This window comes from Panthera onca, chromosome B4, assembly GCF_046562875.1.
Source record: "Panthera onca isolate mPanOnc1 chromosome B4, mPanOnc1 haplotype 2, whole genome shotgun sequence".
Taxonomy (NCBI): domain Eukaryota; kingdom Metazoa; phylum Chordata; class Mammalia; order Carnivora; family Felidae; genus Panthera; species Panthera onca.
Window position 1 is genome coordinate 127,110,159 of NC_138345.1, and position 22,861 is coordinate 127,133,019.

General features: G+C 44.8%; 1 protein-coding gene and 2 long non-coding RNA genes across 6 annotated transcripts in view; 1 reads left to right on the forward strand and 2 right to left on the reverse strand.

Annotated features, from left to right (window-relative positions):
• The window catches only part of SYN3 (synapsin III), a 465,237-nt gene that overhangs the window by 177,390 nt on the left and 264,986 nt on the right, over nucleotides 1–22,861 (reverse strand). The window lies entirely within an intron of this gene.
• LOC132693824 (uncharacterized) lies at nucleotides 1,043–9,006 on the reverse strand. Of its 2 annotated transcripts, none has more exons than XR_009616975.3 (3): nucleotides 8,368–9,005; nucleotides 8,066–8,184; nucleotides 1,043–1,182 (listed from the first exon to the last, which is right to left on the reverse strand). It is a non-coding gene; the product is annotated as an uncharacterized LOC132693824 (long non-coding RNA). The 2 variants fall into 2 exon arrangements; XR_009616976.3 differs by lacking the exon at nucleotides 1,043–1,182 and adding an exon at nucleotides 5,907–7,028 and having other exon boundaries at nucleotides 8,368–9,006.
• Nucleotides 9,070–21,492, forward strand: LOC132693826 (uncharacterized). 2 transcript variants are annotated; one of them, XR_009616979.3, is made up of 5 exons: nucleotides 9,070–9,765; nucleotides 15,455–15,517; nucleotides 17,766–17,867; nucleotides 20,836–20,890; nucleotides 21,244–21,492. It is a non-coding gene; the product is annotated as an uncharacterized LOC132693826 (long non-coding RNA). The 2 variants fall into 2 exon arrangements; XR_009616978.3 differs by having other exon boundaries at nucleotides 20,836–21,492.

Here is a 22,861-nt window from a genome sequence, read left to right on the forward strand (position 1 = left end):
CTCTCTTATCCTAGGACAGGGTCTTGGGGGGAAACAGGAATACACAGGTGTGCAATGTGAGCTTTCTTTTCCACCTTTCCCATGAGATATTCAATGAAGTCTATATTTCTCACTAATAAGCCCATGTGGATTCTTTTGAGATATCCAGAGGGGCTCTGAAGTCTGTATCCATGTTGACCTTAGTGTCGTGTGTCATTTGCCATCATGGGGCCATGTATGGCAGCCATGATAGCAGAGTGTGTGACACAGGACTTGGAAGAAAGGTAGGTGACACCCAGGTTAACAATACATGAGACATTGTGGTTTGGCTGTTGTTGATACAGCTCACATTTCCCTCCTCCACCATATACACCTATGTCAGTCTGCATTCTCATAGATGGGAGCTTATGTCTTGCAAGGTGGAGGGTACTGGGTGGGGGAAGGGCATGGTTAGGAAAACAAAAGATCTAAAGATCCAAGGGGTTGTCTGGTCTCTGTCTGGATTGCATCCTCAAAGGAGAGGGGGTGTTAGAGGCAAACCCCAATGGAACCATTTAAGAGTGATTCTGAGACTCTAGTCACAGCAGAAACAGCCTCTTAAGCAGCTGTGGCTTCCTCTCCTACTATCCTACAACCTCTTCTCAACAACACACCAGGAGGAATCTTCCAAAAATGCAAATCAGGTGGGGTTCCTTCCCTGTTTACTACTCTCCAATGCTTCGATTAAACTTGGAGTGAAATCCAAGCTCCGTGTCATGGCCTGCCCTTACCTACCTCTCTGACTTCATCTCCTACCAGCTCTTATCTATCCCTGTGCTCAGGCTACACTAGCCTTCTCTGTTCCCCGAGTTTTCCAGCTCCTTCATGTCTTAGGGCTTTGGTTCCTGCTCCTCCCTTTCCCTGGAAAACTCTCTCCTCCAGATCTTGACATCTTGGTTATTTCACATAATTTGGGTCTCAGCTCAAACATCACTTTCTCAGTGAGGCTGTCCTTGAATGTATGGCTCAGGTTGGGTTCCCTACAACCAGACACGAAGACAGACTTGGTGGCTTATTTGCAAGGTGATCTTAAGTGAGGGAGTCACGACAGAGATGGGAATGTTGGCAGGGTGTGTTACTGAGTTGGTTACTTCTTCAGGAAACCGAGGATCGGTCCCACTGGAGACCTCTGAGATATCATGGAGAACATGCCTCAGAATTGTCCTGCAAAGAGATGGATAAGTTGGAGTATTTATCCACTGGCTATTGCCCTCCTTGGTTAAAGGTTGGCCTGGGGACAGTCAATCTCTATGTGTGGCTGGGGCACACTCCTACGGCACCAGAAAACACCCTCAGAAGGAGAGATGGAGAGAGGCATGTGGGACAATGTTTGTGTGCCTGGTAGTTGACCATTGCAGTTGCTAGTGAAGTCAAGGTGGGCCAAGAAGATGTGGGGTGGGGCTTCAACAGTGTCTTCTATGCCATCCTATCTAGTGCTTCTCTACCCTGGCAGTCTTATTTTCATTATATTTCTTATATTTATCTAAAATTTTCTTATTTATTCAGCTACCCATTTGTTAATTGTTTATTCTTCATACCCCAAACTAGAACATCAGCTACACAAGAGCAGGGACCTATTAGTCTTATTCACCATTCTTTCCCCAGGTCTGAGAACAGTGCCTGGCACAAAGTAGAGCATCAGTAAATATTAGTTGAATGGATGAATGAATGAATGAATGAATGGATAAATGAAAGTGCTGATACATGACCTTGGTACAAAAGCATGGTCCTGGTTCAGTAGGAAATTGACTCCAGGTCGCCATGTGGATGATGGACATAATCAAGTAGAAGGCAGAGACAGAGAGAAAAAGGTAACTGATACCCACATATGATAACAGTTAATATGCTGTTTTATTGGTAGATGTGAGGTATCTTTGAGGGACCCTCTAGAATAATTGGGGACTACACCTATTGGGACTACCAGGTGTTTGGGAACTTTTAAGCCAGCAGTCATCATATTAGTAAGATTACCAATGTTTGTACAAACACTTCCTCTTTCAATAAATTAAAGTAGGTTCAAGGTTACCCCTATAGTGACATCATTCTCACAGACTTTCAATACAATCTACTTTCTTGAATGGGAGGGAAGAGGCTGAATTTACAGCATGCATTTATTTGTTCAGCAGGCATGCAAAGCATGATCCACTTTATCTGTGTGGCAGAACGGCAGTGTGCTAAATGCAGTTGGAATTCCTTCTCTTCCATTTGCTTGGTGACTTTGTGCAAACAACAATACCTATTTGAACCTCAGTTTCTTCTTTATTCATCTGCACGTTGAGAGTGAGAACAACTACCCGGTAGGGTTATTGTGAGGATTCAATAGGAAAACACCAGTAGCACTTAGTAGTGTGTCCTAAATGTAGGCATCAGTCCCTAGATAATGATCATTCTCCATACTGATGATGATGATGATGATGATGATGATGGTAAAGGCTTATATTGTTCAGGAGGGCAATGTGTGCTCAGGCTCTGGACTATATCCAGGATAAGTAATAGTTGCCTTTGGAATCACAGCACATTAGCACCATAAGGGAACTTAATGTCCTTAGACAGTGATATTAAGACAAAGAATAGTCATTGTCCTAGTGGCTGGCATTTACTGAGGGTATACCTCCAAAATGTTCCATCCCATTGGCCCAATTGAATCTACTGCAAAGTGGCTGCAACAGGATGTCTTAGTCTGGTTCTATCGAACGAATTCCCTTCACTCATATACTTCTAAGACACTTGGCTAAACAGCCACCTGAGTATGCTATGGCTTCCCATGTGTTTCTGCTTTCAGAGGATGGGCTAGACATGAAGATTCCAGGATTTTTATCATTTCAGTGGATTTTCTCATTATGAATTAATAGATTGGAGTTCTTTTATTTTTATTTTTAATTTTTTAATGTTTATTTTTGAGACAGAGAGAGAGAGAGCGAGAGAGCGAGCATGATTAGGGGAGGGTCAGAGAGAGAGAGAGGGAAACACAAAATCCGAAGCAGGCTCCAGGGTCTGAGCTGTCAGCATAGAGCCTGACACAGGGCTTGAACTCATGAACCGTAAGATGGTGACCTGAGCCGAAGCTGGATGCTAAAGCGACTGAGCCACCCAGGTGCCCCAATAGATTGGCATTATGACTGCAATTAAATTTCCTACATATTTTGATGGAAGAAGATGAACTGATGATGTCTTCAAGGGTGTTCTGATCTAGTGTTAACTATATGGTTCTCATTTCAGTTTTATACAATAATGCTGTGAGTCTGGTTAACATGTTAACCCACACCTGAATAGTGTATTTGTTTAGGGTTTGCTGATAAGTTCTGCAGAACCTGGTTCTGAGAATCAGGAGGTTCTGGTACCTCCTGACCCACATAAACTGTGATGTAATAAGGTGTTAAGCTGATAAATGTGTGGTAATTTGTTAGGCAGCACAGAAATTAATACAGACCTCAAAGCCTTCCTCATCTTGCCTGTACCTCCACACCAGTCACATTTCTTGCCACTTTTATTATGTTTCAGTTTCTTCCATGAATCTCTCTCAAGATGCATATTCAAGTACCTGGAGTTCTCTCTCCTCTTCACCTGAAACAATCACCCTCATCCTATGTGTCACCACAAACACCACTTTCGACGATGGTCTCTTCTGATGTCCTGCACAAGGTATGTCACCTAATGTGTGGTCCCAGAGCCCTCTGTGCTGTTCTCTTCATAATATCCATCACAGTTGTAATTACTCGTTAACCAGGTCTATTCCTTGCCGGCCTTTTGAGTTCTGTAAGAGCAGGAATTGCATCGGCCTTATCCACCTTGCTATCCCTAGTGCCTACTGAGGCACATAGTAGGTGATCAATAAATATCTGTGCAGTAAAAGAATGAATGCAACACCATGCAGGGTGAGGGTCTTGGATTAAAAGGCTTCCATAGACTTCCTGTCTGACCTCTGCTGCCCCTAGTGGTGTGATCTGAGGTCTCTGGCCATTAATGCTGTGGATGACATTTGGGGGATTAAGAGTCACATCCCTGTACCCACCTGTACGAGGACAACTTGAAAAGGTCACTTCCTGTTTCTGGAGCCTACTGCTCCACAATCTATAAATCTAGGATGAGGCTGCCAGCCACAGTTTCTGGGGAAGTTGATAGAGGACAAGTGAGGTAATGCCCAGGAAGTTCTCAGCAAGATACAGCTTCATAAAAGCCTATGGTCAGGCTTTTAGATTCAGGACACAACCCAGGCACTTGGCTTGGCCAGCAGTGATGTAAAGGCCAGTGGTGAGGTAACTGCCAAGGCTGGGAGATCTCGCCAGTGAATGCCATGGCGCTCTGCTCCCCAGCCCTTCAGCTGAGCATCTGTCTTTATGTTTAAAGTAGGTGCAGGATCAAGGCCAGGCTTGACTAGACGATGGAGGCTTGTGGGCTAAATTCCCCATATTTAACGATAAAGCCCTTTACAAGACTTCCAGATGTTTCTAAATATATTCCTGAGATACAAATAACCAGAAGCAGCAGTAACATGAAGTGGAAGCCACATGATGTGATATTTAGGACTAGAGGCTCTGAAGGCAGACCACCTATGTTTGAAAACCAGCTCCAGTGCTTAACTGGCTGTTAATTAATAACCTCTCCAGGCCTCAGTTTTTTCCTGTGTAAAATGGGAACCAATTATGATCGCTTCATGCGATATTTTGAGGGGACTGCTGTAGAAGAACCACACAAAGAGCTTAACATTGTGCCTGGTGCAGAGAAAATGCTTCATACATTGTACCTGTTAGGGTTATTGTTGTTTTGTTTTAATCAGAAGAGCTGCAAGCACTTTCCACTTGCTTAACACTAACGACAAACTTGTGTTTAGGACGCACTTCCAAGCACATGATCTTATTCTCTCATTAGACAGCAGGGCAGGGACCTGATCTGAGACCAGCTCCTGTCTCTTGCTCAAGCTTCATCCCCAGCACCTAGGACAGTGTCTGACACACTGCAGGCTTCTGACAACCATGTGTTGAACCAATGGGTCTAATGAGATCTATGTAGGAACTCTCAGGCATAAGTTGTTATTCGTGTCATTTGCTAATAAGGAAATGGAGTGATCTGCCCACAGCTACCATCACTGTGAAGTCAGATTCCAACCTTCCTGACTGCAAATCCAACTCTCTTTCCACCACCTTCGGCTTCCTGGTGACTCCTCCCATTCACTTAGCTCAGTAAGATGATGCAGGTAGCAGAATGGAGCGGCAGGAACATGGGCTCTGGAGCCAGAGAGCAGGTTCAAATCCTAGCTCTACTGCTTCCCAGCTCCATGACCACAGATGAGTCACTAAGTCTTTCTGTGCTTCATCATCTTATTGGTAAAGTGGGGGTTAACAGTGTCTATACATCATATGAGGTAGATCTTATTGCCCAATTTACAGATGGGGATGTTTCACACAGGTGGGCCTAATCACTCATATTTATGATAAGGAACCACCTATCTTTATGATAACGACCCTAAGTTTCTTTTTTTTAATTTAATTTTTTATTTTTTAAAACTTACATCCAGATTAGTTAGCATATAGTGCAACAATGATTTCAGGAGTAGATTCCTTAGCGCCCCTTACCCATTTAGCCCAATCAAAAAGAATGAAACCTTGCCATTTGCAACTACATGGATGGAACTGGAGGGTATTATGCTAAGTGAAATTAGTCAGAGAAAGACAAAAATCATATGACTTCACTCATATGAGGACTTTAAGAGACAAAACAGATGAACATAAAGGAAGGGAAACAAAAATAATATAAAACACAGGGAGGGGGACAAAACAGAAGAGAGTCATAAATATGGAGAAAAGACCCTAAGTTTCTCAAAGGTGGGGACCACGTCTCTTTCTTTCTTTCTTTCTCTTTCTTTCTTTCTTTCTTTCTCTCTCTTTTTTTTTAAGTTTTATTTTTATTTATTTTGATAGAGATATAGAGGGCAAGTGGGGGAGGGGCAGAATACCAAGGGAGGGAGACAGAATATCAAGCAGGCTCCATGTTGTCAGCACAGAGCCCAACGTGGGGCTCGATATGTCCATTTATTTCACCAAACCTGCCTAGAACCGATAAATGGCAACTATATTTATTGGGCATCGGCTAGGTGTCAGTAAAGTGCTGGGGATTTTACCTATGCTGTTCCATTTAATCTGGATATCAACTCTATGAAGCTGTTCCATAAGTCTTATTTTCCACATTGGACAAAAACAAGACAAAACAAAATCCTGAGGTTCTGAGGTTAAGAAAATTGTCCAAGCCTTCATGGCTGGTAAGTGATTCAGACTCAGGGCAGTTAAACTTCTGAGGCTGTGCCTTGTCCTCACGTCACAATGCCTTTAAATGGAATCAATCCCTTTACATGGTGGCAGAAAATAGGGGGTGAGATCGATGGAAGGAAGTGGTCCCCAGATTTCCAGCTCTTTGGAAGGCCATATCAAAGACCACTGAAGGAAGTGTGATTGATGGTGGCCACAACAGTTAGCGCATCAACAGAACTTTAACTTGCCTGACCAGGATATGTCAAGGGGTGGGGCGGAAAGAGGGCAGCCATATTACACAATTATGATGACGCACAGACCTTTCTTGGGCCTAAAAGACTTCCCAAGTCCCGAGGGGAATAGCATGAATACCTCATTGTACCCATGAAGGAGGAACTAACAAAGACTTCTTATCTTCCAGCTTCTTATGCCAGAATCAGAATTATCTCTGATATTCTGGGCCTTCATGAGTTCTCCTTTGGCTGTCTGGGCACAGGGGAGCAGTTCCTTTTGGTTGCTATTTAATGCTGAACATGGTCAGTGCCTGCTGGAGCTCCACCTTTGCCATATCTGTGATCTTCTTGAAGGCAACAGCCTTATATTCTTCATCTCTGTGTTCCTTCATCTGGCACAGGGTTTGGTGTAGATTTCAAACTCACAGAATGCTGAACCAAAGCCCAAGAGTTTGGCTAAATACAAATGGCCAAAGCCCATGGGATGTTCTTAAGGTCTTCAACCTGGGCATCTCAGACTGGTCCAGCCAGGCTGCTGGACAACAAGAGCTGGAGGTTAGTTTTAAGGTAGTGGGCTATGGCTTTCCTGGAGACACTCTGGACATGGAGGGACACTATAGGAGCACATGGCCAAGCCTAGTCAAAGCCTGGTTGAGAGAACAGAAATGTACAGTGTGGAGACCAAAAACTGACAATTAGTCTAAAGGGCCAGAAGCCAGGATTGAGTTGAGTAAAGCGCCAAGACTCCAGAGATGTCATTTGAATGAGAAAAGGTCCAAAAATAAACGTAGATTCTCTAGGGTTATTGCTGCCATGGTCTGTGGGTATATACAGAGTGGCTGAATCTGCTGCCTTAAAAGGCCTGAGCTAGGTGAATAGATATAATCCCTTGTCTGGTGTCTCAATGTCAACAACTTGGGGGCATCTTTTCACATAGGAGTAATCTAAAAAATCCCTGAGCCTTGATTAGGCCAGTGAATGGTGTATAGTGGATACATATATGTAAGATATATTTTGGGGAGTGTTTGTAGCCAAACCAAGACCAAAAACTTCTCCCTCCCCACCATCTTAACTGCCCACCTTTATCTCCAGAAGCAGGGAATAGGTGGGGAGAGGGGAAGGGCAGCTGCTGTTATACATAATATATTCCCAGCTATTCCAGCTTTCATACATATGACCAGGGGCAGGCACTGACCCAAGCTCAACCAAATCAATACTCTAGGCACTTGGAATTGGTAGAGGGAGGAAGGGAGAGAGAGAGAGAGAGAGAGACTGACAGACAAACAGACAATTACGGTATGAGGCTGGCCTTGCAAGGGCAGGCATGCTTCATGCTGCATGGATCTGAGAAGCAGAGGAAGCCCATCTTTCAAGGTAGAAGAAGGATAAAGCAAATGCACAGAGCAGGGATGAGACCAGAGGCGAGAATGTCTCCTGATTCTAGACCATTTCTGAACTTATTGTTGTCTCTGGATTCCATGAGATACTCCCTATGCGTCTTAGGCTAAATCTCTGACTAAGCATGCTTCCTTACATTGGTTTCTGTGTTTTCTTATCCAAGAGTCCCACCTAATACTCCATGCATCTCCTCCGTGGTCTTTGACTCAAAGTTGCACTCAAAGTTGACTCTCAGGGTAGATAGGGTCTTTCGTATCCATTCCACGTTCATTCTAATATGTTTGCTTGTTCTGAAAGAATCAGGAAAAGCTAAAACTATATCCATAGACATCTTTTTGAGCTAGAGTCTAAGTGTGGTTTAGGTCTCCCTGATTATGTGCACCTGTACAAGATTTGGGAGGCAGAAGCAGGGGAAGGCCACATTCCTGTATCTTCCTGTGGAAGCACTCACAGAGGACTCTGGTTCTGGTTACCTGTTTTGTATGTGCTGAAGGATAGGACATCAAGGCATCTGCGTTCTGCAGGCTCTGGCATCAGATGAAGTAGGTTCAAGTCCCAACTCTGCCACTTAAAAGCTGTGAGATGGGCAAGTGCCCTCTCTCTGTGCCCTGACCCAAAACCTGACCCAATTTTTTAACCAGAAAAATGAGGATAACGATGGTATCTATGCCATATAATTGTTATATAAGTTAGCTTGAGATAATGAATATAAAGTCCTTTAAGGAAGGGACTGGCACAAAGTAAATCCTCAATTAATGCTAGCTGTTATTATGATTACTACAATTAGTAGTTCAAACCCATAATGTCACAGTGGGAAGCAAAATAATTTGTGTAAATCACCTAGCACAGGCTGGTACCTTCCCATCTCCTTTCTAGCTTCTCTCCATATCTAGCCCTGGAAGTTCTGATTAGCTAAACGGGGCCCTGTCTTATTCCCAACATAGTTGCTAATGATCAGAAAAAGAAGGCCAGATCCTGAAGTGTCACCATCAGCTGACTCCTCTGCTGCCTCCCACACTGGCTTGTGAATCATGGTCAGCAGACTCTAGCAGCCAGAAGGGTCACTGGGTCCCCCAGCCCACTGGTGAGTAGGGGCTGCAAACATTTTCATCGCCATTATGAGCTAATAGCTGGGTCTCCGACTCATGTCTAAGGCCTCATACTGCTCCAGCCTGCATCCTTATCTTGGTTTACTGAAACAGCAGAGAGCTGCAGTTGGCTGACCTGAGGGCAGAGAATGGGACCAAGATGTGCAAAGGTGGCCTAGAGGAAGGGAGGATGGAGAAAAAGGGCTCCTGGCCTGCAAGTCCTATTTGGAGGATGGAACAGGGCCATACCTGTCAGGATCTCCGAGAATTGGACTTAGAACTCATCTAGCCCAACTGTTTAAAGTTTTTTGTTATTTTAGTTTTAAAATCTACTTTGCTGAAGTACAATTTACATGTGAAAGAAGCATTGATTTTAAGTATTCAGGTCTGGGAGTGTCCACAAATGGATCCATCCATGTGACTATTCTCACAATCAGAATATAGAACACTTCCATGATCCCCAAATTCCATTGTGCCCCTTTTACAGTGAGACTCCATATTAGTCAGGATTCTCCAGGGAAACAGAACCAATAGGATATATACAGATAGACATAAAAGGAAATTCATCATAGGAACTGACTCATGCAGTTATGGAGGCAATAACTCTCATAACCTTCCATCTGCAAACTGGAGACTTAGGACAGACAGTGGTGTAATTTAACCCAAGTCCAAGGGCTTGAGAACATGGGGAGCTGATGGTATAAGTCCCCATCCGATTCTGGATGTCCAAGAGCCAGGAGCGCCAAAGGAGGAGGGCAGGAGAAGAAGGATATCCCAGCTCAGGTAAAGAGAACAAATTCCCCCTTCCTCTGCCTTTTTGCGGGATCTTGTTCACTTAGTCTACCAATTCGAATGCTAATGTCTTCTGGAAAGATCCTCACAGACACACTCTGAAAGAGTGTTTTATCAGCTATCTGGGCATCCCTTGGCCCAGTCAAGTTGACACAAAGCATTAATCATCACAGACCGCATACTCCAGGCCTTAAGCACTTACCTGGTTTTTCTGCCACAGTAGATTAGGCTAGTCTTTTCTAGAGTTTCATAAAAATAGAATTAGTTTGTACTTTTGCATCTGACTTCTTTTGCTCAGCCTAGTTTTTGAAATTCATTTATATTGTTGCTTGTATCAATAGTTAATTCTCTTTTGTTGCTGAATAGTATTCTGTAGTATAGAATACCTCCCCCCCTCATTCTAATAATATTTCCCAACATTATTGGATACTTATAAAACAATACATGCTAATAATTTGTACAGAATGCTAATAATTTGTACAGATTTTCTTCCCAAATTCCCACAACAATCTTATAAGTACTATTAGTATGCTCTTTTCATGGATAGGAAAACTGAGGCTCAAGAGAGATCATGTAATTGCCTCCAAACACAGTGTAAAAGTTGGAACAAATATTTGAATCAGGGCAGTCTGATTCTAGAATCTATGTCTTGAGAATCATGCTCTACTATCTCCCATTTTACAGATAGAGAAACAGAGGCAGGAATGGAAGCAATTTGGTCAGCATTATGCTGCAAGTCAGAAGCAGAGTATTTAATATTTTGGGAACCCAAGGGCCCAGATTTCCAGCATATCATGTAGCCTCCTTTGAAAGAGGCTCAAAGACCCAGCCAGTCCCTTTCTTACTTGCTTGAAGCCTGTGCATTCTTTAATGCCAAACTCAAACATGTACTGATTACCAGATTAGGGCCAGGCAATGTGCTAGGTCCTGGTCACATCATTAAGCAAGCAGACATAGCTCTCTGGAAATAAATCAATGGATCCAAAAAACAAACAAACAAACAAACAAACAAACAAACAAACAAAAAAAACAGCTACAGAAGCATAGGAAGAGAATTGCAAACAACAGTTCTGGGTTTATGTGTATGCTAAATTTAACACATTCAATGATGTTACAGACCCAAAACGAGCTCCAGACCCAACTGATATTTTTACAGAGCAATCATTATAGGTCAGCCCCATCCTATATGTTGTCATATTCATCACCCAGAACAATCTCTTGAGGTAGGTACTCTTAGTATTTTCCATTTTGCCAAAGAGGAAACTAAGGAATAGTGGGGCTAAGTACCGCGACTGAGTAAAGCCCTTTGAATCTTTTCTATAGATGGTCTCATTGTTCCCAAATCGTCCTTGAAATGGGGTGAGGAAACAACCTATTCTAACCCACCTAAATAATTATGGCAGAGATGCTATTAACCATCAAATACCCCAGTGCTTCCCCACATTTCCCATCCTCTCCTGAAGCCAGGCTTGGGCCCTTGGACCAGTTCTGGCCAATAGACTATGCGCAGAGGGTTTGGGACATCACTTCCGGGTGGAAACAGTTAAGAGCTGAGGTACCTCCTCCATCTCTCCCTTCTTTCCTATTGTGGTGACTGTAGAGACTACCTGTTCTACATGGTGTAGTTACCAGATGGGGAGAACTGCCTGACCCACATCAGAGGTCACATGAGCAAGAAATTAGTCTTTATTGTGGTAAGCCACTGAGATTTCAAGAGTTAGTCTGTTGTAGCATTTGAACATCAATTGTCCTGACTAATACAGTAATGATAACCACAACTAATGCCATTTAATGTTTACTCTGCTCCAGGCACTGTGCACTAAGCACTCACATCTGACAGTTCCTCAAATTTCTTACCTTTCTAGTTTATCTACATACTTAAGAGATACGCAGGCTCCAGTGGGCTCTGGATTTGTTAATGACCTATGAGCCAAAAAGACTTTCCCTTGGAGGCAGAATTCTCAGGCCTAAGCAATTCCTTTACCAGAGATAATACAAACATTTGAACAAGTCTGAAGAAAGTAGAATCCACACTTATTTCATCAAGGGGCAAGAAACACAGGGCTCACATGGGAAATAGAAATCGAAAGGCCTTTAAATGTACTGGATGGGAAAGAAAAGGGGCCCCAAGGAGACTTCTTCTCTCCCTCCCCATTAGTAAATGCAGGGTGCCAAAAGGAAGCTCTTGCTGCATGACGATGAATATGAAGAAAGTTCTTCCTGGAATCTGATCTCCTGTAAAAAACGAATCCCATCAGGTTATTCCGAATAGCTTGCTCCCAATTGCACTCAGGATGAAGTGTGATGTCCAGAGCCCCCAATTTAAGTTTATAGGTAGGCTTAGGCTTTGGAAGAGGGAACATGTAAGCTAGTATTAATAAGTGAATAAGAGGTTGTTAGCCAGAGACATGAAGGACAGAACGTTCCATAAAGAACAGTAGGCAAGGCATGGGGTTATTTAGAGGGCTTGGCATGTTTAGAGACTGTCAGAAAGCTCAGTGTGGCTGGAGCATAAGGTATGACAGAGGCAGAGCTGGAGTCTTAGGTGGTGGCTGCACTGTTGGGGGAGGCTGAACCTGGTCTGGTGCAGGCTGTAACCTTGAAGGTGAATGGGTCTAATCCTAGGGTCAGTTAGGAGCCCGCTCACCTGCGCATACAAGCCCAACCTTCTAGCCATTCTCAGAGTAGTAAAGGTGATATTTTCATTGCTATCTGCTCATTCTTTTTCCTTATTCCTTCATTACTTCTGAATTTTGTCAGAAAAGAGGGGTGTTACTTTTTGTGTCCCTTCAGAGACCCCAAAATAGGTACTGCTTCCCACTCCATATCACAGATGAAGAAACCAAGGCTCAGAGCATTGAAGTCATTTGAATCTGGTGACAGCCAGAACTCACAGCCACCTGGTACACGCAGGTATGGCTGTACTAACTGTTACATTATTTAGGTATTTCTGTAGTGGTTATTAATTAGCTACCACTCTGACTACCTCGTCTTCACTCCCATCCTGTGGTTCAAAAGCTAAAACAATACCATTAGGCACAGCAGGGGCTTTCTGCCTTCTCTATAAAGCTATAGTTGACTGGTGAATTCCTGGGCCATGCCAGCTGTTGAATATTTTGAGTTACATCAGCCTGGTTACATGGCTGATGGATACCAATGGCAGAGTCTGAACCCACATCCAACTGTTTCTAATGCCTGTACTCTTTCACACTATAAGTCGCTTCATACCCAGACATGGGAAAACAGTCCTGCCACCCCTGCACATGCCAGGTCACCACAGAGACTAGGGTTCAGCTTTGGAAGACAGACTTGTGAAGGACAGGGAAGACCTGGAATTTGTCCAGAAGAGAGTGACAGGGTTGAAGGGGGACTTGAAACGACATCATATAAAGAAAGGAATGCAGAACTGGGGATGTCAACTTGGAGAAGAGAAGATTTACAGGAACCTGGAGGACTATCTTCATATATTTGAAGGGCAGCTGTGTGAAGAGAGATGGAATTTGCACCAATTGGTGGACTTAACAACCAATTCAGCCCTCATGTGGTCACTGGGTAAATAGTTTCCAGGTACCTCTTCTTTGCAGGTGTTAAATTAGGTCTGGGGGCTGGGGCGTACGATGTTGAAAATACATTTCATTTAATTTTATTTTTTAATGTTCATTTGTATTAGAGAGAAACAGTGTGTGAGCAGGGGAGGGGCAGACAAAGACAGGGACAGGATCTGAAGCAGGCTCCAGGCTCTGAGCTGTCAACACAGAGCCCGACACACGGCTCGAACTCACAAGCCGTGAAATCATGACCTGAGCTGAAGTTGGACACCCAACTAACTGACTGAGCCACCCAGGCGCCCCAACAATGTTGAAAGTAATTAAGAGGTTGCCACTAATGGAGGAGACAGAAGTGTTGGAGAAATTTGGAGAATGGAGCTCGGAAACCCTGAAGCCCATTGGGAGACCTGGCAAGGCTCTTGGAGGAGACAGGTTTTGATCAGAGTCAGGGAATGTGTAGGAGGCTGTCAGTCAGAGAATGGAAGAGAGAAGGAATAGCACATTCAAAGTAATGGAGCCAGAAAACAGTGCAACATTTACAATGAGACCAGGACTGTGGCTGGAATATAAGGCTTGTGGGATAGAGGTGCAGCTGGAGACAATGTGAGGGGGTCTGAGGAGTAAGGAGACAGTCCCAAGGGGAATGAGGAAAGGGCAGGTTGTGACAAATTATTGTCATTGAAAGCACTCAAGGGCCAATGGGAGGGTGGCTTTGAAGGGAGGTTAGCAAACACAACCCAGTAACCAAAGTGCTCAGATGTGATGGCCTTGATAATCCACTACAACCTTGGGCTTCTCTGAGAACTAAAGATAACAGTCCTGGGAGGGGCAGCAAAGGATGGAAGGAGAAGGTTTGGACCCACTATGGTGGTTCTGTAGATAAATGTTCCCATTCTGGCTTCCGCTAATTTTATTTCCATGTGGCTGAGAACAAGGGAGAGTCTAGTCTTTATTCTGGGAATCAAGAATAGGTTCCAAATGTCTTTCACTGGGGAGGAGGGGCATGGAGAAGAGGTGACAATGACAGGCTGGTACATACATGGTAACTGTTCTCAGCATTTTATGTTGGTTAGCTCATTCAGCCCCCACACTGAAACTGTGCCTATTTTACAGATGAGGAAACTGAGGCAGAGGGAGGTTATGCAACTTGCAGAAAGTTCCAGATCTTGGATTCAAACCCAAGGGTTCTAACTCTAGAGCTCAGTTCTTAACTACTGTACCACAATAGTGTGAGTTCTGCCCTTGTGGGACAGGCTTCTATTTTTTATTATTAAACAGAACTCTCAGCATTAGCACCGACCTTTATTTGCCCACAGATAAATTAGCAGGAGATGGAATTCACTTTATGGGTGGATTTCTCACAGGGTCTCTTTAGGGAACATCCTCTCTTAGGTATGTTATTTTTATTTTATTTATTTAATTACAATTTTTTTATTAAGTTTATTTATTTTGGGGGAGAGAGAAAGAGGGAGAGAGAGAGAACACATGTGGGGGAGGGGCAGAGAGAGAGGGAGAGAGGTAGGTAGGTAGGTAGGGAGAGAGAGAGAGAGAGAGAGAGAGAGAGAGAGAGAGAATACCAAGCAGGCTCCACACTGTCAGCACAGAGCCGATGCGGGGTTTGAATTCACAAACCGTGAGATCATGACCTGAGCTGAAACCAAGAATCAGAAACTTAACCGACTGAGCTACCCAGGTATCCCCTCCAAGGTTTGTAATAACCAGATGATAGCAGTGACCCAAGCCAAGGGTTCCAAACTCTTACTTGATAAATATGATAAAGCAAATATGAAATTAGTTTTTTAAGCCACATAATTATCTTGCTAGTTTAAAACTTCCCATTTTACCAGATAGGAAGTTAAAGCTCTAGGCACCTGACCACACAGCCCACAATGGCTCCTATGCCTCAGCTTGCACTCTCATGGGATCTTCCAGAAACTTTCAGAAAAGCAGTGCACAGAAAGGGCAAAAGACCTGGTCAAAGCAAACTGTCTAGCTAGCTCAGCAGTGAAGGAAAGGGAGAAAGGTCAGGGGGAATGGGAAGTGGTGTGATAATCATCACCATGGAAGCTGTTTGAAGGTGTTTGAATGCTACTCTTGGACCAAGCAGAGACATGTTCTATGCCACTTTACAGATAAGGACACAGAGGCTCGGAGAAGAAAAGCAAGCCACTGAAGGTTGCCCAGTGAGGAAACAGGTGAGCTGGGATTAGAATGTAGCTCTACCTGATTTCAAAGCCCATTTCATCTCTTTGGGTTGATTTTCTCATCTGCAAACTGAGCAGTCTACATTATTGACAACTCTCCCACAATGCACAGTGTGCTTTAAGATACTCCATCTACTCATGACATTAACAGCAACACCAACCACAAAAACAGCTAGCAATGGAAAGTTACCAGGTGTCTGGAAGTGATCTAAGCATTTTACAAGTATTAGTTCCTTTAATCCTCACAAAGGCCCTGTGAAGTATGATAACTTCCATTTATAGAGGAGGAATCAGAGACATTAAGTAACTTACCTAAAGTAACATCGGACTGCCTATTAAATAATAATGAATAACTGCAAGTCAATAAAACCTTTTGGGTTAATCAAAGACTTCTACAATCATCTATCAGTTAATCAATATGAGATAATCAGTATTTTTTTTTTTTTTTTTGAGAGAGAGAAAGACAGAGGGAAGGGGCACAAGTGAGCAAGGGGCAGAGAGACAGAGAATCCCAGAAGGGACAGAGAGAGAAGGAGAGAGATAAGCATGGCTCACCCAGAGTGGAGCTCGTGTTCGCCTGAAGGAGGGCTCATGTTTACCTGAAGTGGGGCTCGTGCTCACCCAGAGTGGGGCTGGTGCTCACCTGATGTGGGGTTCGAACTCATGAACAATGAGATCATGACCTGAGCTGAAGTCAGATGCTTAAAGACTGAGCCACCCAGGCCCCTGAGATGATCAGTATTTTTAAGGCTATTTCAGTGACCCCCTGCATGAGTATAAAGGTATGCCTCACATGTGGCTTTGGGAAATATAGGAAATTGCTGATGGATTCCTATGGGCTGATGGAGGGTGTTGGGTGGGTGGGGCCCATGTTGGAAGTCACAGGGTCTAATGCTTAATATGCCAGCTCTGTTTTGGAAAAATCTCATCAGCAGTACAATCGTTGGCTGGCCTCTGCAGACAACTCTGAGCTATCCTGGTGCCCCAAGCCAGCTAGTAGCCTGGATCCCCTTCTCACCGGGGGCAGAACACACAGGGAAGCATTACTGAAGGCAGAGGAGAGGGAGGGGAGTGTTAGGGAAAGAGAGGGACGGAAGAGAGAAGCTGATGGCTAAGCCAGCTGTTGTTGGTTGTTGCCAACCTGTTTGGAAAGATGTAAACCTCATGCGTTCCACGAATTTCACCAAAGTCTTCATGTGTTTGAAAATAAGAGCTGCGCAGATCAACCACTATCCCACCTCAGGCAGATAGAGGGCTTTCAGCATCCCTGGGTCGCAGGTGACAAGTCTTCAGCTACCTCCTCACCACAGATACCAATTGACACAGGTGAACTTGAATGCCCAGCTGGACTGTCAACCTTTCCCACCTCTGCCCTGCTCCTTCCCTCTTGGACTCCAAGCTACCTGAGGCACCCCTGGGTGTGTGTGGGAGGCAGTGAGTTGGTCTTCCTGGGGTCCAAGCCTCTCCTTTGGGGCCCCTTTCCTACTAGGTGGTATCCAGGGGCAGTAGGTATCATAAAAAACCCAGTTCTGAGGTCCGACATACCCAGATTGGAATCCTGACTCACCAGCTGGAATCTTGAATTGTGTGGTTGTGAGCAACCCCAGTTGTGTGATCTTGAGCAAATGAAGACTAGGATATACTTTGCCAGTGTGGCGAAGGGATTATTAATGAGGTGACCCACTTGGGGTCCTCCCAGGCCACTCCCTCTCTTCTGTGCAAACCAGCTGTCAGAGAGTGGCTTGTCCATCACTCCCCTACTCTCAAAAGTTAGGGACCAGCGAAGTCCAGATGCTATGTCCTTTCATTGTAATAGAGAACAAGCAAGTCTATGAACATGTTTATCAGAAGTTTAAGCAAATCTCTTTCCTTCTTTGGGGTCTCATCTTTTCCTTCTAAATGTGGAAATGGGTAGCTGCTTCCTGAAACCCTTCTGAGTTTGAGACTACGAGCACTCCCAGCAGCGCCCCCCCCCCCCAAACTAAACTGTAATAGCAAAGTCACCAATGGAAGTCATTGCTCTTTGACAGCTGTTCCATTCTTTCCATGTCTACTTAGTGAATGCCTAGCACTTTGTACTCAGGACTGTGCTAGGTACCGAGGGAGCTAAAATGCCATGTAATAACAGTTCAAACAGACCCCTGATTCATAGAGGGCTTACTGGGTGCCTGCTGTGCTAAGCTCTTCATCTATTTAATCTTCAGAATCCAATCCTGCTGTCACTATGCCCATTTTATAGGTTCCGTCATTGCCCAGGCACATGACTAAGAAGTAGAGAAGGTCAAATCCCAGCCTGGATCTAGCTGACCCTAAAGTCCACGGTTTCACCCAATACTCTGTGGTGAGTGCCTCCTTTTCTGCACCGTCACCAAGAAGTGATGGCTCCCTGTGTCAGCGAGGAAACAAGGTGTCAGCAGACAACAGTCTGAGGACTAACGATAGCAATGGGAATAGCAGTGACGATGATGGTGTGGCTATTGCCTGTGCTGCAGCAAGGAGGTCTGGCGGGAGACTGCTGGGCCATACAGATCAACAAAGGGCTGGAGGGAGCAGACAGCGGGATTGCAGTGGGACTTGGGCTTGTCCAGGAAGACTTTCTGGAAGGTGGAGGAAGGGACTGGTGTGCTCCCAGTGCCCAGTCCCTGACACACTCTGTGCTAAGTATTTTAGAGAAGTGACTGCTATGGTTGCTCTATGAGGGAAGAAACTTGGTTCCCATCAGATGGGTAAGGAATTAAGAGCCAGAAAAGGACAGTGTGAGGACCCAGGATTGGAACCAGTTAAGTGGGGATAAGAGCGAGACAGAGAAGTACTTCCTCTAAACCCCGAGCTCCCAGCACCCAGCTCCTCATCCAGAGCAGATAGACAGCATGGACTTTGCTTTTTTACTAATCCTGACTCCAGTTTCCCCATCCACACCCTCCGTTCCCCTTACTTACGCTGGCTGTGAAGTCACTGCCTATTCCTGCAAACTGCTGCACATCTGGAGGGGTGGACTCCACCCTTCCTCAAACCACAAGTTCGAGGGAGGGACTGTCACTGACTGATGCCTCCTTTTTGTCTCTTCTCTGAAACTTCTTCTTCCTTTCTTGCCAAGAGAATGTGCAGCTTTGGGCAGGGGCTTTGTCAGATTTCTCAGCAGCATCTCCTCCCACTGGCCCAGGAACTGGAGGCTGGGAACCCAGAGAGGTCTGCAAGAGTCAGCTGCTGTGCAGCCCTGGGCTAGTCAGAGCAAAGCTACGTGGTGCCTCTGAGTACCTGCATAGCCTTCTTGCACAGGGGAAGGGGCAAGGAGGGGAGAAAGGAGAGACAGAGACAGAGACAGACAGACAGACAGACAGACAGACACAGACAGACATATACGCATTGGAGAGACAGAGCAGAGAGAGAGGGAAAGAAAGAGAGAGAAACAGACACCACAGAGAGAAAATACAGAGACAGAGTAGGGATGGAGAGAGTAGGGGAGAAAGGCAGAGAGGAAGACAGAGATAGAGACAGGGCAGAGAGGGGGAAAGAGAGAAACAGAGAAGGGAAGGAGAAGAGAATAGGGGAGAAAGAGACAGAGACAGAGAGCGAGACAGAGAAGTACTGGAGAGAAAGACTCAGAGAGACATAGAGAGGAGGACAGTGAGCTATGGAGAGAGAGAGCAGGATGACAGAGGCAGGGCCAAAAGGCAGAAAGGATAGAACCTGTCCAGAGATGACACTCAGCCACATGCCAACCAGTAATTTCTGCTTCTAGAAGGCAATGTCATAAAAGAAGAGAAAAGAGAAGAGGGCAAGGAAATAGTTACATACTTTTAGTAATAAAATGGACTTAGAAGTCAAATCATGATGTTGACTAAGGGCTCCCTAACTTCTGAAATCAATTTCCCAGCCCCAGAATCACATTTTAGGGATTGTTGTCCAGCCTCAGTTTCCTTATCTGTAAAATATGTTAAACGATAGTGGCTTCACATGGAAGGTTGAGAGGCATATGGTAGGCTGTGTAAACTATAAAGTGCTGTGGAAAGACAATGGGCAGAAGAAAAGGAAGCTCTAAGAATCCCCCTCTGGATTTTTTTTTCAAGACCAGCTGGTGTCCTTTTCCAGGGAGCTGATCTGATTGGAAATGGGTGCTCAAGAGACACTGATCTTCACATAAAAGCTGCCTAATGTGTCCCATAGACCTACCTGGGTGACCTGAGAAAGCCACTCAGCTCTCTGGGCCTCTTAAGAATGACAGCTGAATGAAAGAATATTTTAAAACTTCTTCTGGCTTAGAGTGTTGACAAATCTGTGACCACCAAGATGAGGAGGCACTGGTGACGTGAAGGCTTCACTTGTGACCTGGTGGGGGTTGAGCTCCTGTTGGATGCTCCCCCTCCCTCCAGGAAGCCTTCTCTGGTTCTCCCATATCATGTGCAGTGCCTTCCTCTGGGCTTCTGGACACAGTGCTACCCTATCCTATTGTCTTCATCTGTGATGTGACTATTTCCCCACTAGACTATGAGCTTCTGAGGGCAGAGACTATCCTGCTCTACCACTGGGTCCTCAGTGCCCAGGGCCTGGCACAGAGCAGACACTCTGTGGATGCTTGTGGATATGAATGAGACTCAACTGCCAGCCCACATTCCTTCCCATTAGGCCAGACATTTTCAAGGAGGAAGGGCTGGGGCCAGGCTTAGCTGCCGGAGGCTTTGGAAGCAACCTTTGGACAATTTGTGCTGTGCTCTGAATCCTTTCTGGGAGCCAACTGAGATTCCAGGGTAGCTGAGAGCCAGAAAGGGTGGGAGGTAGACTTCCTGGCTGGGGAGAGCCTGGGTGCGGTGGGGGACAAGAAAGAAAAGCCGTCTTAACACAATAGCTAACATTTCTCCAGCATTTTACGCTTTACATAATATTTCCACATCCACTATTTTGTTTAAACCTCACGGGAATCCTAAGGCTAAGTAGGGCAGGTTCTAATACCACTGTTTCTCTTTTTTGGATGAGTAGAACAAGGCTGAGAGGTGAGGTTGCTTGCTGGAGGCCACAGAGCCAGATCTGAAGTTGAATCTTTGGACTTTGAATCCAGTGTTCTTCTAAGACCAAGATAAAGGTGGGGGGTGATATCTGTGAGAAGTCTAGATTACTTCTCTGGTTCATTGTGGCTTAATGAATTGTTCAGTTTTTCTTAACCCACGTGTACTAAAAAGTGGTTGTAAGTGGGACTGTCATTGATGGAACCTTGTTAAAGTGCTTTGTTCAAAGCATATTATTCACGTTATCTCATTTAACCCAATCTGTGACCCTATGAGATAGGTCCTACTTCTAACCTCATTCTACAGATGATGGAAGTGAAGCTCAGAATGAATGAAGAACCAAATGAAGATCAGACAGCCAGTGAGTAGCCTATATTTGAACCCAAGAACTTAGATTCTAGAGCCTGAGCTCTTAATCACCCACCATACTGCTAAGATCTAATCCTCAGCACCTAACGAGGAATCATGCAGTAAGTAGCTTCCTGCAGGAGCCATTGTCAGAGGAGAGGCATGGTGCTGGTTCTGTTTCCCCAGACATGGAAACTGACAGTGCTGGACCTGCCCTGACTACTGATCCTTGTGATTCTTCCTGGGGCCTGGCCAGGGTGAGGGTATAGTGGCCACAGTTTGCAGAGCTCGGACAGCCCCAAGCTAACAGGCACAAGGAAGAAGCAAACTGAAGCCTTTCTCTCAACAACTTGTGCCCATCACTAGGAGTCAACCAGCCTGGACACTGCCTTGCATGCTGTGCGTTGTGGCATAGGGGAAAGAGCTTAATGTTGGAGTCAAATCTGGATTCCAATCCATCTCTTAAACTTAGCAGCTGGATGAGCTTGGGCAAGGTGGGTAAACTTACTGACCCTTGGTTTCCCATTCGTAAAAAATGATAATATGAGTCTCATAATATGGAGACCAAGCACAGCAAACCACCTGAGGTGTGTTAAGGCAGTAGCCTGCACACAGTGGACACTCAATAATTCTTTATTCAAGAGAGGGTGGCCCAGGAGACAGCTTGGGGCTTGGGGTTAGACAGCTCTGGTTTCAAATGCTTGTTCTTCCAGTGATAAGCTGTGTAACCTTGGGCAGATGACATCTTCTCTGAGCTTCAGTTTTCTCATCAATAAAAGAAGGATGACAGCAACTACCTTCAGAGGGATTGTTGTGAAACAGGAACTGGGGTACAATCAGAGCAATGAAGAGCATCTAACACCAACAGTAATAAGGTTGATTCTCCCTTTTCCATTCTTTGGAGTGGGAAATGAGTGTATCTATTCATTCACTCACTGATTCATGCATCCAACATTTAGGAATCTACACTACAGCTCCTGGGCTTATTCCCGGGGATACTAAAATGAGCTCTGAGGGTTTCCCTACTTTGAGGAGAAGACTGACTGCCATGTAGATATAATCATGATACAACTTGGAAGGTGCTTAGACTGAACTATGTGCCAAGTGCCCTTGCCAAGCAAGGAACAGAACAGCTGTAGGCAAGCAGACCCATGCCTTATTCTCCACCAGCACAGAGGCTTAGATGTCATGGGGCCACCTCAGATTGAACATCAGCAGCCCCTGCTCTTTGGCTCAGATGCTCCCCAGGAATACTCATAGCCCCTGTCTCCCTTGGCCTCCCTGAGCCATTCCATGGGATTGTTCTGGCTTAGTGGATCACCAGAATTCTATTAGGATGACACTTCTTGGGTTCCCTTTCCTGAGCTTCCATGCACTATGGTTTATTATTTTTTTTTTTACTTTTTTTTTATTTTTTTATTTTTTAATATATGAAATTTACTGTCAAATTGGTTTCCATACAACACCCAGTGCTCATCCCAAAAGGTGCCCTCCTCAATACCCATCACCCACCCTGCCCTCCCTCCCACCCCCCATCAACCCTCAGTTTGTTCTCAGTTTTTAACAGTCTCTTATGCTTTGGCTCTCTCCCACTCTAACTTTTTTTTTTTTTTTTTCCTTCCCCTCCCCCATGGGTTTCTGTTATGTTTCTCAGGATCCACATAAGAGTGAAACCATATGGTATCTGTCTTTCTCTGTATGGCTTATTTCACTTAGCATCACACTCTCCAGTTCCATCCATGTTGCTACAAAAGGCCATATTTCATTTTTTCTCATTGCCACGTAGTATTCCATTGTGTATATAAACCACAATTTCTTTATCCATTCATCAGTTGATGGACATTTAGGCTCTTTCCATAATTTGGCTATTGTTGAGAGTGCCGCTATAAACATTGGGGTACAGGTGCCCCTATGCATCAATACTCCTGTATCCCTTGGATAAATTCCTAGCAGTGCTATTGCTGGGTCATAGGGTAGGTCTATT